This window comes from Schistocerca serialis, chromosome 3, assembly GCF_023864345.2.
Source record: "Schistocerca serialis cubense isolate TAMUIC-IGC-003099 chromosome 3, iqSchSeri2.2, whole genome shotgun sequence".
Lineage (NCBI taxonomy): Eukaryota > Metazoa > Arthropoda > Insecta > Orthoptera > Acrididae > Schistocerca > Schistocerca serialis.
The window spans coordinates 268941570-268953651 of record NC_064640.1 but is presented as its reverse complement, the minus strand read 5'-3'; positions in this window follow the sequence as shown (position 1 = coordinate 268953651).

Sequence of the window (12082 nt, the reverse complement as noted above, 5' to 3'; positions counted from 1 at the left end):
TTTGGAAATGGTAGTGTGTACCAAAACAAGAAAAAAAGGCCAGTAAACATGTGCTCTTAAAAGCATACCTTAAGAGCTATGAGCACGTGTTCATCTTCGCCACTTGGAAACATAACTTTCTAATGAACAATTGCTCATAACTTTTAAGGTATGCGTTTTAGAGCAAATGTATACTGGAAATTTTTTCTTGTTTTGGTCCATACTACTACTTACCAAAATGAGGAAAGCAAAGAGCTTCCAAAGAAGAGATTTGCTTCACAGTATCGAAGATGAAAAATTGCTCGTAGCTCTTAAGGTATGCATTTTCGACCCTATGTTTACTGAGACTTTTTTCGAATGGCTCCAGACTGTAGCGCCTAGAACCGCTCGGCCACCCCGGCCGGCGAGACTTTTTTGCTTCTAGTATCGTGTACTTTCAACTGTATGCGTTTACGCCATTAATTATGATACACCCTGTGTAAGTTACACTTCTTCAAAAGGTGTTAAACGTTAACACCTGTTACAAATGGATATGTATGTTCGAAACTGCTAAGGAATGAATACCTTTCGAAACTGTTGGCTGTATCTGTCTCCTTTGTCGCACAAAATTTTTGTGCAATAACTCACAACGGTCATTCATGATTATGATATTAAAAACGTCCAATAAAGAGAATAATAATTTTAAAGTTTGCGAACGTGTTCGATAGCTTTTACTTTTCGAGGGATGAATTCTCGGGAATCGAATGTGACGCTGTTTGGAATAATCGTTGTGGTAATATGGGCCAGCGATGGAATTTCAGAGAGAGACTGCCCCCAGTAATGAGTAGAAAACCGATTATGATATTTATTTTTCAAATATTTTATTTTTTTAAATGAATCATCGCAAAGTTAAATTTCAGGAAACAATATTAAAATAAACTATTAAGTCTAAATTTATATTTGCTAGGCACACATCTCCGATATTCAATGTGCTCCGGCTTTTTAAGATGGTCTAGAAATTGAGCTTCAAGCTATGCGTCGTGCTGATGTTCGATTATTTCATTTCTCAAACGGGATTTATGAAACCCATAAAGGTAGAATAATTCTAGGTCATCATGTCAAACACTCCAAGGGTTCTCTACCACAACGAAACAGGGTTAAATATTTCTAAAGTCTACAAACCTGTTTTTTATTTCTTCCAAAAATTATTTGAAACAGGACTCCATGTCTTCGTTAAAAGTAACAGCGATAGGTAACTCGGACAGGAGCGTAGCAACAGTTGAACAATTGGACCAAACGTTTCCTTCAACTTAATCTATACAGGGTGGTCATTTGATCGTGACCGGGCCAAATATCTCACGAAATAAGCGTCAAACGAAAAAAACTACAAATAACGAAACACGTCTAGCTTGAAGGGGAACCAGAAGGCGCTATGGTTGGCCCGCTAGATGGCGCTGCCATAGGTCAAACAGATATCAACTGCGATTTTTTAAATAGGGACCCCCATTTTGTATTACATATTCGTGTAGTACGTAAAAAAATATGAATGTTTCAATTGGACCACTTTTTCCACTTTGTGATACATGGGGCTGTGATAGTCACAAACATATGGCTCACAATTTTAGACTAACAGTTGGTAATAGGTAGGTTTTTTAAATTAAAATACAGAACGTAGGTACGTTTGAACATTTTATTTCGGTTGTTCCAATGTGATACATGTACCTTTGTGAACTCATCATTTCTGAGAACCCATGCTGTTACAGCGTGATTATCTGGAAAACTACATTAATGCAATAAATTCTCAAAATTATGTCCGTCAACCTCTATTCATTTGGCAATACGTGTAATGACATTCCTCTCAACAACGAGTAGTGCGCCTTCCGTAATGTTCGCACATGCATTGACAATGCGCTGACGCATGTTGTCAGGCGTTGTCGGTGGATCACGATAGCAAATATCCTTCAACTTTCCCCACAGAAAGAAATCCGGCGACAGCAGATCCGGTGAACGTGCAGGCCATGGTATGGTGCTTCGCCGACGATTCCACCTGTCATGAAATGTGCTATTTAATACCGCTTCAACCGCACGCGAGCTATGTGCCGGACATCGATCATGTTGGAAATACATCGCCATTCTGTTATGCAGTGAAACATCTTGTAGCAACATCGGTAGAAAATTATGTTGGAAATCAGCATACATTGCACCATTTAGATTGCCATCGATAAAATGGAAGCCGATTATCCTTCCTCCCATAATGCCGCACCATACATTAACCCGCCAAGGTCGCTAATGTTCCACTTATTGTAGCCATCGTGGATTTTCCGTTGCCCAACAGTGCATATTATGCCGGTTTACGTTACCGCTGTTGGTGAATGACGCTTCGTCGCTAAATAGAACGCGTGCGAAAAATCTGTCATCGTCCCGTAATTGCTCTTGTGCCCCGTGGCAGAACTGTACTCGACGTTCAAAGTCGTCGCCTTGCAATTCCTGGTGCACAGAAATATGGTACGGGTGCAATCGATGCTGATGTAGCATTCTCAACACCGACGTTTTTAAGATTCCCGATTCTCGCGCAGTTTGTCTGCTACTGATGTGCGGATTAGCCTCGACAACAGCTAAAACACCTACTTGGGCATCATCATTTGTTGCAGGGCGTGGTTGACGTTTCACATGTGGCTGAACACTTCCTGTTTCCTTAAATAACGTAACTATCAGGCGAACGGTCGGGACACTTGGATGATGTCGTCCAGGATACCGAGCAGCATACATAGCACACGCCCGTTGGGCATTTTGATCACAATAATTATACATTTACACGATATCGACCTTTTCCGCAATTGGTAAACGGTCCATTTTAACACAGAACAAATACCGTCAGCACTGGCGGTATCTTACGTGATAACACGTACGTTTGTGACTATTACAGCGCCATCTATCACAAGGCGAAAAAAGTGGTCCAATTAAAACATTCATATTTCTTTACGTACCACACGAATATGTAATAAAAAATGGGGGTTCCTATTTTTAAAAAAACGCAGTTGACATCCGTTTGGCCTATGGCAGCGCCATGTAGCGGGCCAACCATAGCGCCGTTTGGTTTCCCCCTTCAAGCTAGACGAGTTTCGTTCTTTGTAGTTTTATCGTTCGATGCTTATTTCGTGAGGTATTTGGCCCGGTCACTATCAGTGGACCACCCTGTATACTGCAATTGAACATTTTCTTCAGATTCTCCTATTATAAGCTGGTCATCAGGAATAACCGGCCTCATGAAATTAAAATCATTACTTCTTACTGTGTCATTTAGTATAATAAACTGTTCATGAACGATATCATCAATATAAACATTCAAAAGGGTAGGGAATCGTGGGCACCGTTTTCCTTCAAAACTTCTTAACGGTGATACTTGCCTTATACGTCGACGCCCTATCTCCCACGTTTTCACGAATGCTTATTTGTAGAATACTATTTGTAGAATCTCTTAGGACGAATTTTTAATTACGTACGAAGTCATTGTAGAGGTGTATCGTAAGGTCATAATATCATGCCACCCTTTTCGTATTAATATTTTTCTTTTATCCCGTTCTTCGTAGATAATCTAACGGTGCCCCGGCGAAATGCGCTGTTAAATAATCATTACTTTGCAACCAAGACAGTTTTATTTTTTTTATCATATTCCGCAAGCCACCTAATGGTGTGTTGCGGAGGGTACTTTCGGTACCACTATCTGATCCCTCCAACCCTGTTCAACCCGCGAATAGTGCGTGGGAAGAATGATTGTCGGTAAGTCACCGTAATGGCTCTATCTTCTCGAATTTTCTCCTCGTGGTCAATACGCGAGATGTATGTGGGAAGAAGTGCCGCCCGAAATGTCAATAGTAAATCTTTCCGTGATGCACAACGACTCTCTTGTAACGTCTACCAGTGGAGTTTGCTCAGCATCTCAGCAACGCTCATCTAAACGATCCCATTACGAAACGCTCCGCTCTTCGTTGGATCTTCTCCATCTCCCCTATCAGCCCTACCTGATAGGGATCAAAGATAGATGAACAATACTCAAGAATCGGGCGAACAAACGCCTTATAAGCCACTTCTTTTGGGGATGAGTTCCTTAAGATTCTTCCGATGACTCTGAATCTAGTGTCTGCCTTTCCCACCATCTGTTTTATATGGTCATTCCACTTCAGGTCACACTGGATAGTTACGCCTATATATATTTACGGCAGACGCTGTCTCCAGCTGTTTGTCATCAATAGCGTAGCAGTACAGTAGTGGACTTCTTTTCCTACGTTTGCGCAATATCTTACATTTATTTACGTTCAGGGTCAACTGCTAGAGTCTGCACCTTTCATCAATGCTCTGCAGGTCGTTCTGAAAATTCTTAACATCTTCTGGGATTGTTACTTTGCTATAAGCAACTGCATCATCTGCGAATAGCCTTAAAGAGCCTCCGATGTTTTCCACTAGACCATTATATGTATTGTAAACAGCAACGGTCCTATTACACTTCCCTGTGGTACTCCGGATATTACCCTTATATCTGTCGATTTAGTTCCGTTAACAGTGACCTGTTGAGTTCTATATGCAAGAAAGTCTTGAATCCAATCGCAGGCCTCCTCCGATACTCCGTAAGATCGTACTTTTTTCATTAAACGGCAATGCGGGACGGTGTCAAATGCCTTACTGAAATCACGGAATACGACATCAGCCTGAGCGATTTGTCCACTGCGCTGGGGATCTCATGGAAGAACAGAGCAAGCTGTGTTTCACAGGATCTCCGTTTGCGGAATCCATGTTGATTTTTATAGAAGAGATGTTCATTTTCCAAGAACGTCATAATTCTCGAGTATAAAACATGTTCCATAATTCTACAACAGATTGACGTCAACGATATAGGACTACAATTGTGCCGATCTGTCTTACGGCCTTTCTTAAAAAAACGGGAGTAACCTGCGCTTTATTCCAGTCGTTAGGTACCTTTCGTTGCTGACGCGATTTACGATAAATTACTGCTAGAAGGGGAGCAAGTTCTTTCGCATAATCTTTATAGAATCTTATAGGTGTCTCATCTGATCCTGAAGCCTTTCCACTACTAAGCAATAGTAGCTGCTTTTCAATTCCTCGATCGGTTATCTCAACATCCGCCATTTCGACGTTCGCATGACGATTGAAAGGAGGGACAGTGTTACGATCATCCGCGGTGAAACAACGTCGGAAGACAGAATTCAATATTTCGGCCTTCTCTTTGTTATCTTCCGTTTCGGTGCCGGTGTGGTCGCTGAGAAAATGAATAGATGATTTTGACCCACTTACTGAGTTTACAGACGACCAAAATCTCTTAGGGTTTTTAGTCAGGTCGGTATACAGCGCCTTACTTTCAAAATCATTGAACGCTTCTCTCATTGCTCTCCTTACGCTCATTTTCACTTCGTTCAGCTTTTGTTTGCCAGCTAGGTTTTTACTTCTCTTGAATCTGAGATGAAGTGCTCTTTGTTTACGTAGCGCTTTTCTAGCATGGCTTTTAAACTATGGTGGATCTTTCCCATCCCTTAATACCTTATCCGGAACGCAAGTGTCTAAGGCCTATTGATATAATTTGTAATGGTTGCTGTAACAGTCAGACAATGGAGTAGAAAACATCCATCCTTATCTCATTATTTTTGTACAATGACTGAACTGCCATGATCAGATATGCCTGCACTCTCATTTCCTTTAGTAATTCCCATAACATTATCTGCCTTACCTTGTCAAACGCCTTTTCATATTCGATAGAAGTATAATAAGTTGTTGATTTAATTCTATTCATTTCCTACTTACTTGTGCCAAAGTGAAAAGACAATCAGAAGATGATCTGCCTTTTCTAAAATCATGTTGTACCTCTACCAGACGTGCTTCCATTGTTGGTATCAATCTCTTGTTTGTAATTTTGGCATAGAGTTTGCAACAAGAATTTAAAAGACTTATCCCTCGGTAATTAGCGCACTGTCGTCTATCGCCTTCTAGCAAATAGGGCATATCAGCGCTTCATTCTATTCGTCCGGCACATATCCGTTCAGTTAGCAAACATTCATAAAATTTAAAAGTGTATACTTTAGTTGAGCATAAGCATAGTTAATCAGCTCCATGTTTATCTTATCAGTAGCCGGCGACTTCTTCTTTTTCGTTCTTTGGACCACTTTTTGCAGTTCTTCTACTATTTTCACTGGTATTGGTGTACTTTAAACTACTTTAACCACTCCTTTTCGGACATTATATTTAGTTGTAAAGTATCTCGTTCTTGTTTATTTAAGTGCTTCAAGTGCTCTTCTCCTTTATTAACTAATATTTTAATACCCTTAATGTTTTGTTTTTCAGTTGACGATGCTAAATCGGAGAGCATTTGCCTATAATAATATGTAATGCTGCGTACAAAACCACACTCCGTCTGCTCGATCCCCCAGGCGGTAAACCAACCGCAAATCCGTCGCCGAGATTCGATCCAGAACGTCTACAACTCCGTGTGCTGGAGGTCAAAGCTCTACTTTTACGTTATGCGAGCAGGTGAACGTATGTATTTAAATGGCTTAAATATTGGGATACTTGCTCTACGATGGATACTGAAAACCCGTAAATCTAAATTTTACGCGATACTTACGTTTTATTCACAGAAAACTATGCCATGCGTTTTATAGACTGGCACTGCACATCAAACGTTATACATGTTAAGTCGTAAAATTCCATGTTGTCGGACTCGACGCATAGCCGCAAGGATCTAAATCCCAGCACAGGGATATTGACAAGTGTGTTGTTGCTGCACTGCATTTTAAACAGCAACGGATAGTCATCTACCAACTACAGTGAGTAAAGCCACCCAAATATAATATTAAGTACTGATCTAACAGTTTTAGAATTCTGACCTTACATTTTGTTACCAACGAAAGAAAGATGGTTTCGAAAAATTTTTTGAGCGTAAGTAACAGCTGGTACCGTCGGTTGACAATTAATCAACTTAAAACTACAGGCACTGTGTCTTAATCAATTTTTGCTGGAACGCTTTTTCTCAATTCTATATATAGCTAACATCTAATTGAAGGTGACAAAGAAACAACATCATGATTAATAGAGTCAGCAGGAAATACTGAATCTCCCAATTCCCAATAATGCCATTGTGTTTTGACACATGATGTCTCTTAATGGAGAAAAATCTTCAGACGTAAAACTAATTTCGGGTGTTCTCCAAGACAGTATTATGGGACCATTACTATTCACGGCATATGCACTGCCTGACAAAAAAAAGTGAAGCATCCTGAAGGGAAGGAGGATACGAATTAAAACTTCACAGGCTGAGACGGTACGTTGTGTTATTTCAGTGAATGCAATGATGAGTGGAATTTAGAAGGAAGTTGGTAGTAGGAACACACTTATCAACATGTCGTTCCACAGCCTCTGGCCTGGATGCATGTACTAATCCTATTGGGGAAGGTTGTCATCAAGTCGTTGTTTCTCTCATGAGGCAATCTAGCCCAAAACTGTTGTAAATGGCCGTTCATGTCCCGGATACTGGCTATGGGACGGGGTTGACCTCCGAGCTGGTCCCATACATGTTTTGAGATCTTGCTGTCCAGTGCCTCAACGTCACGCAGACAGCCCATAGAGAACGTACCATATATGGTACAATGATCTTGCATTGTCCGTTGAAAAATGGCACCACGGTGCTGTCGCATGAGAGGTATTACACGAGGACGCAGGATGTACGTGACGTACCGTCATGCCGTCAGAGTTCCCTCAATAGCTACCAGCCGTGACCCGAAGTCATACCCGATGTTTTCCCCCAGGAGCCAGGAGTAAGAGCGCTGTGGTTCTCCAAAACATTGAAAGAATGGGACGTTTCCCAAGGTCGTCATCACACTCGCCGACACCGGCCGTTGTGGCCGTACGGTTCTAGGAGCTTCAGTCTGGAAACACGCGACCGCTACGGTCGCAGGTTCGAATCCTGCCTCGGGCATGGATGTGTGTGATGTCCTTAGGTTAGTTAGGTTTAAGTAGTTCTAAGTTCTAGGGGACTGATGACCTCAGAATTTAAGTCCCATAGTGCTCAGAGACATTTGGACCACTCGCCGACGACGGTCATCCAGGGTAATGCAGAGCCACGATTCACGACGAGGAGGCCTACCCTCACGTTCGCATGAAAGCCAACATCTATACTAATGCCCAGAAATGTAGATATTGTACGATTGGACCAGTAGCCCAAATCAAGATCCACGTTGAGGCAATTTTCAAATCCTTCAAGGCGATCACTCATCATAAGGCACTGTTCACGCCCGTTATATTGCCTCCCAGGACTGTAACAACACTTAATACGAAGAACACTAACACACTATGGTGGTCGTTCTACCTGTCACAAAGAATTCGAACTCTAATTATTTAAATATCCGCAGACGGCGTGTACGTGAACCAAACGGCTTCAACATACAACTATGTCTTCTGCGTGCTTAACTTCTTGTTCAGACAGAGTATATCAATGACCTAGGTGATAAAGTCGGAATCTCTTTGTGGCTGTTCGCGGTTGATGTCCTTATATACAGAGAAGTCGCAACGCTATAAAATTGTAGCGAAATGCAGGAAGCCCTGTAAGTCTGCACATTGAGAAAACAGTAAAGGAAACCAAGGAGAAATCTGGAATGTAATTTGGAGTTCAAGAAGACGAAATAAAGCTTTAATATTTAACAATGACATTGTAATTCTGTCACAGACGACAAAAGACTTGGAAAAATAGTTGAACGGAATGGATATTGTCTTGCAAAGAATTTATAAGATGAATATCAACCCAAGTGAATTAAGGGTAATGTAGACAAATTATACCAGACGATGAGGAATTAGATTAGTAAATGGGCCACTAAAGTGGTAAATCAGTTTTGCTATTTGGACAGTGAAATTACTGACGATGGCCGCAGTAGCGACGAAATAAAATGCAGACTGGCTATAGCAAGATAAGTGTTTCTCAAAAAAAAAAAAAATAAATAAAAAAAGGAAAGAAATTTATTAACATCGAATATAAATTGAAGAGCTAGGAAATATTTTTGTAAAGGTCCTGGCTTGTAGCGTTGTAAGGAAGTGAAACGTGTATGATAAACACTTTAGACAAGAAAGGAATAGAAGCTTTTGAAATGTCGAACTATAAAAAATGCTGAGATTATACGGATGGATCGAGTAATTAATAGAGATAAACGGTATTGGACTGTCGAGAAACAGTGGCGTAGCCTACCATAAGGCTAAGTGGGGTCGTACCCCGGGGCCCTCAAGCTCACCCTCGGCCTCAATGAACGATGTTCGAAAAAGTTATATAATGTCTTAGTTGAATCAAGAATTTTCGACTTCTAACTTTTTGGACCATGACCAACAACCGTCGGACCGGACGAAATGAAATCACAAAGATTTCTCCCCCCCCCCCCCCCCCCTCCAGGCCGTAAACATAGCAGGATGTATTGCTGGTCCGCTAAGACGTGGACTCTGCCGCCGTTCTGCTGTTGTCGGTTGATGTAGGATCTGCCATGGTTGCCAATGTTTGTGAGCTAACAGCGAGTGGCGCTGAATTACTTGCAATGTGACAATACAGTGTGTGGCCACATTTGGATATGAAGTCTGTACAATGTATTATTAGGGAACATTTTTGCTGCCGCGCTTCATTTCTAACAACGAAAACTATGGGTATTACGCAAGAAATTTAAGGCCTTGCAAAGCACCGACCTCTTCTCTTCGCGTCTGTCAAGATCTTGCTCCGCATTGTTCCAGAATTCTCCGCGGCAGCGAGGGGCCACGTCGTAGTGAACAAGCAATATACATTAAGCATGGTAACTCAATCGTTTGTGTAGGGAATTCCCCCAAGCGAGTGATCCTTAAACAGACATCCCGATAAAGTGTTGTAACAAACTGCACTCATAAGAGAAGAAGAGAAAATTTGGATATTGGCCTTTTATGGAGTGTATTAGTGATCGGCTAGTCATCAGAGTAACAAATGAATACTCCAGTGGTGACCCGTATGGCTGTATCCATTGGATTCAGATATCGAGGGAATTAAAGGTCACCGGATGATTTAATGACTGTAAGTACTACCTTCAGCGGCTTCGCTTTCTTTACCTGCTCTTTATCTGAAATGGCGTATGCTTACCACCTGGCTACTCCAGTGCGTATTTTCAGTTTTCCCGTATTTAAATTCATTGTCTTCAAATCAATTAGCGTTTGCTATTTTGCTGTTTCTCTGTCGTTGTCGATTCTATAAATTATCAGCAGGTGTTCACATAACTATGAGTTAGCTGGAACGGCCGACCAGTCAGCAGAAATGTGCCGGTAATATATTAGTGGTTGTGTGATCTTTTTGGTCTTATTAGATGGTTCAAATGGCTCTGAGCACTATGGGACTTAACATCTGAGGTCATAAGTCCCCTAGAACTTATGAACTACTTAAATCTAACTAACCTAAGGACATCACACACATCCATGCCCGAGGCAGTATTCGAACCTGCGACCGTAGCGGTCACGCGGTTCCAGACAGAAGCGCCTAGAACCGCGGCCGGCTTTTGGTCTGATCGGTGACATTACAGCACAGCTTGTCTTATTGTCATCTTAAATTAGTGTACTTGAGAGAAGGTGCTTTAACCTCCACGTAAACAACAGGCCAATGGGGTAACAGCAAACGCGGAAGCATACATAGTACAATGTTTAAATTAGGTTTATTCTTAACAATGTACATCAGAAGAGTGCAGTAAGTATTCGACTCGAGCACATACGGATAACCAAACATTAGGACTGTTCGTTTAGTTTGCAAAGTTTTTGTTGAAGTGAACTAAAATCATGGATAAAAAATGAAAACCAGTGCTGCGTTTGAGCGAAAACAACGTCAGACTAAACAAAAATTGACAAATTTACTACTCAAGCTTCTACAAGTACCCCGGCTCAAACATCTATGTTAATTGTGACTCAGATAATGTGGTATCTGTTGAGAAGCTTATTGAAGTCGATCCGAACGAAATTGCCACCGAACATGTCGATGACGTCTGCATGGCATACGAAAGAAGGTAATAACCGTCGACCTGTATACTCTTCGAAAAGGTAGATAAAACTTCCTATGACTTGGGAAACTTCACGAACAAGATAAAGAAAAACGTCTAATTCTTCATACGAGACAGTACCATTTTCTAAAGATGCTCATCAGAACAACAGGTGTTTTTCAACATCGTTCTATGTTTCAGTTTCTAAGTGTGGACCATTTAATCGTTTTGGGCTGCGTTATTCTCAAGTCCTAGATGCTGCCTATTATCAACCTTGCCGGTTGCTTGCTTCGCGAAGGAATAATGTGTGGTGTACGGGTAATCGTGACTGCAAGCATTTATCAGATAGGGAAGTATGTGCTGCATACAAACTTTGCAAAAGAATGATGCTGTCGACAAGAAAGATGAAAATGAAATTTATAAAGAAGCGTCATTTTGGAAAATGATTCTTAAAGTGTTATTCGATATTATACTCACTCTAGCAAAAAGTCCGTTGTCTTTCACAGTATATCGAGAGAACGTAAATCAGGACGAAGGATACCATGGTATGATCACATTTTGAAGGAAGTTTCTCATATGCAGAAAGGTAATCATTTCCTCATCCAAGAAATTCTTTTAGCATTTTATATTTTGTTCATTTTATAAATTGCATAGATTCGAAAACATTATTAAAATAACGCCCTTCTGTTTCTAGGATCTACAAGATATCTGACTCCAACAATTCAAAATGAAATGATTGAGTGCTTGGGGAACAAAGCTGATCAAAGGTCGACCAGCAAAGCATTGGTTCAAATGGCTCTGAGAACTATGGGACTTAACTTCTAAGGTCATCAGTCCCCTAGAACTTAGAACTACTTAAACCTAACGAACCTAAGGACATCACACACGTCCATGCCCGAGGCAGGATTCGAACCTGCGACCTTAGCGGTCGCGCGGTTCCAGACTGTAGCGCCTAGAACCGCTCGGCCACCCCGGCCGGCAGCTAAGCATTGTTCTGATATATGCAGTAATAACCAGGTCGGAAAATTGACGACCAATTGATATAGAAATAAAAGAATTATTTCTAGATTTTATGCAGTCATCAAACATGGCGCATCAGC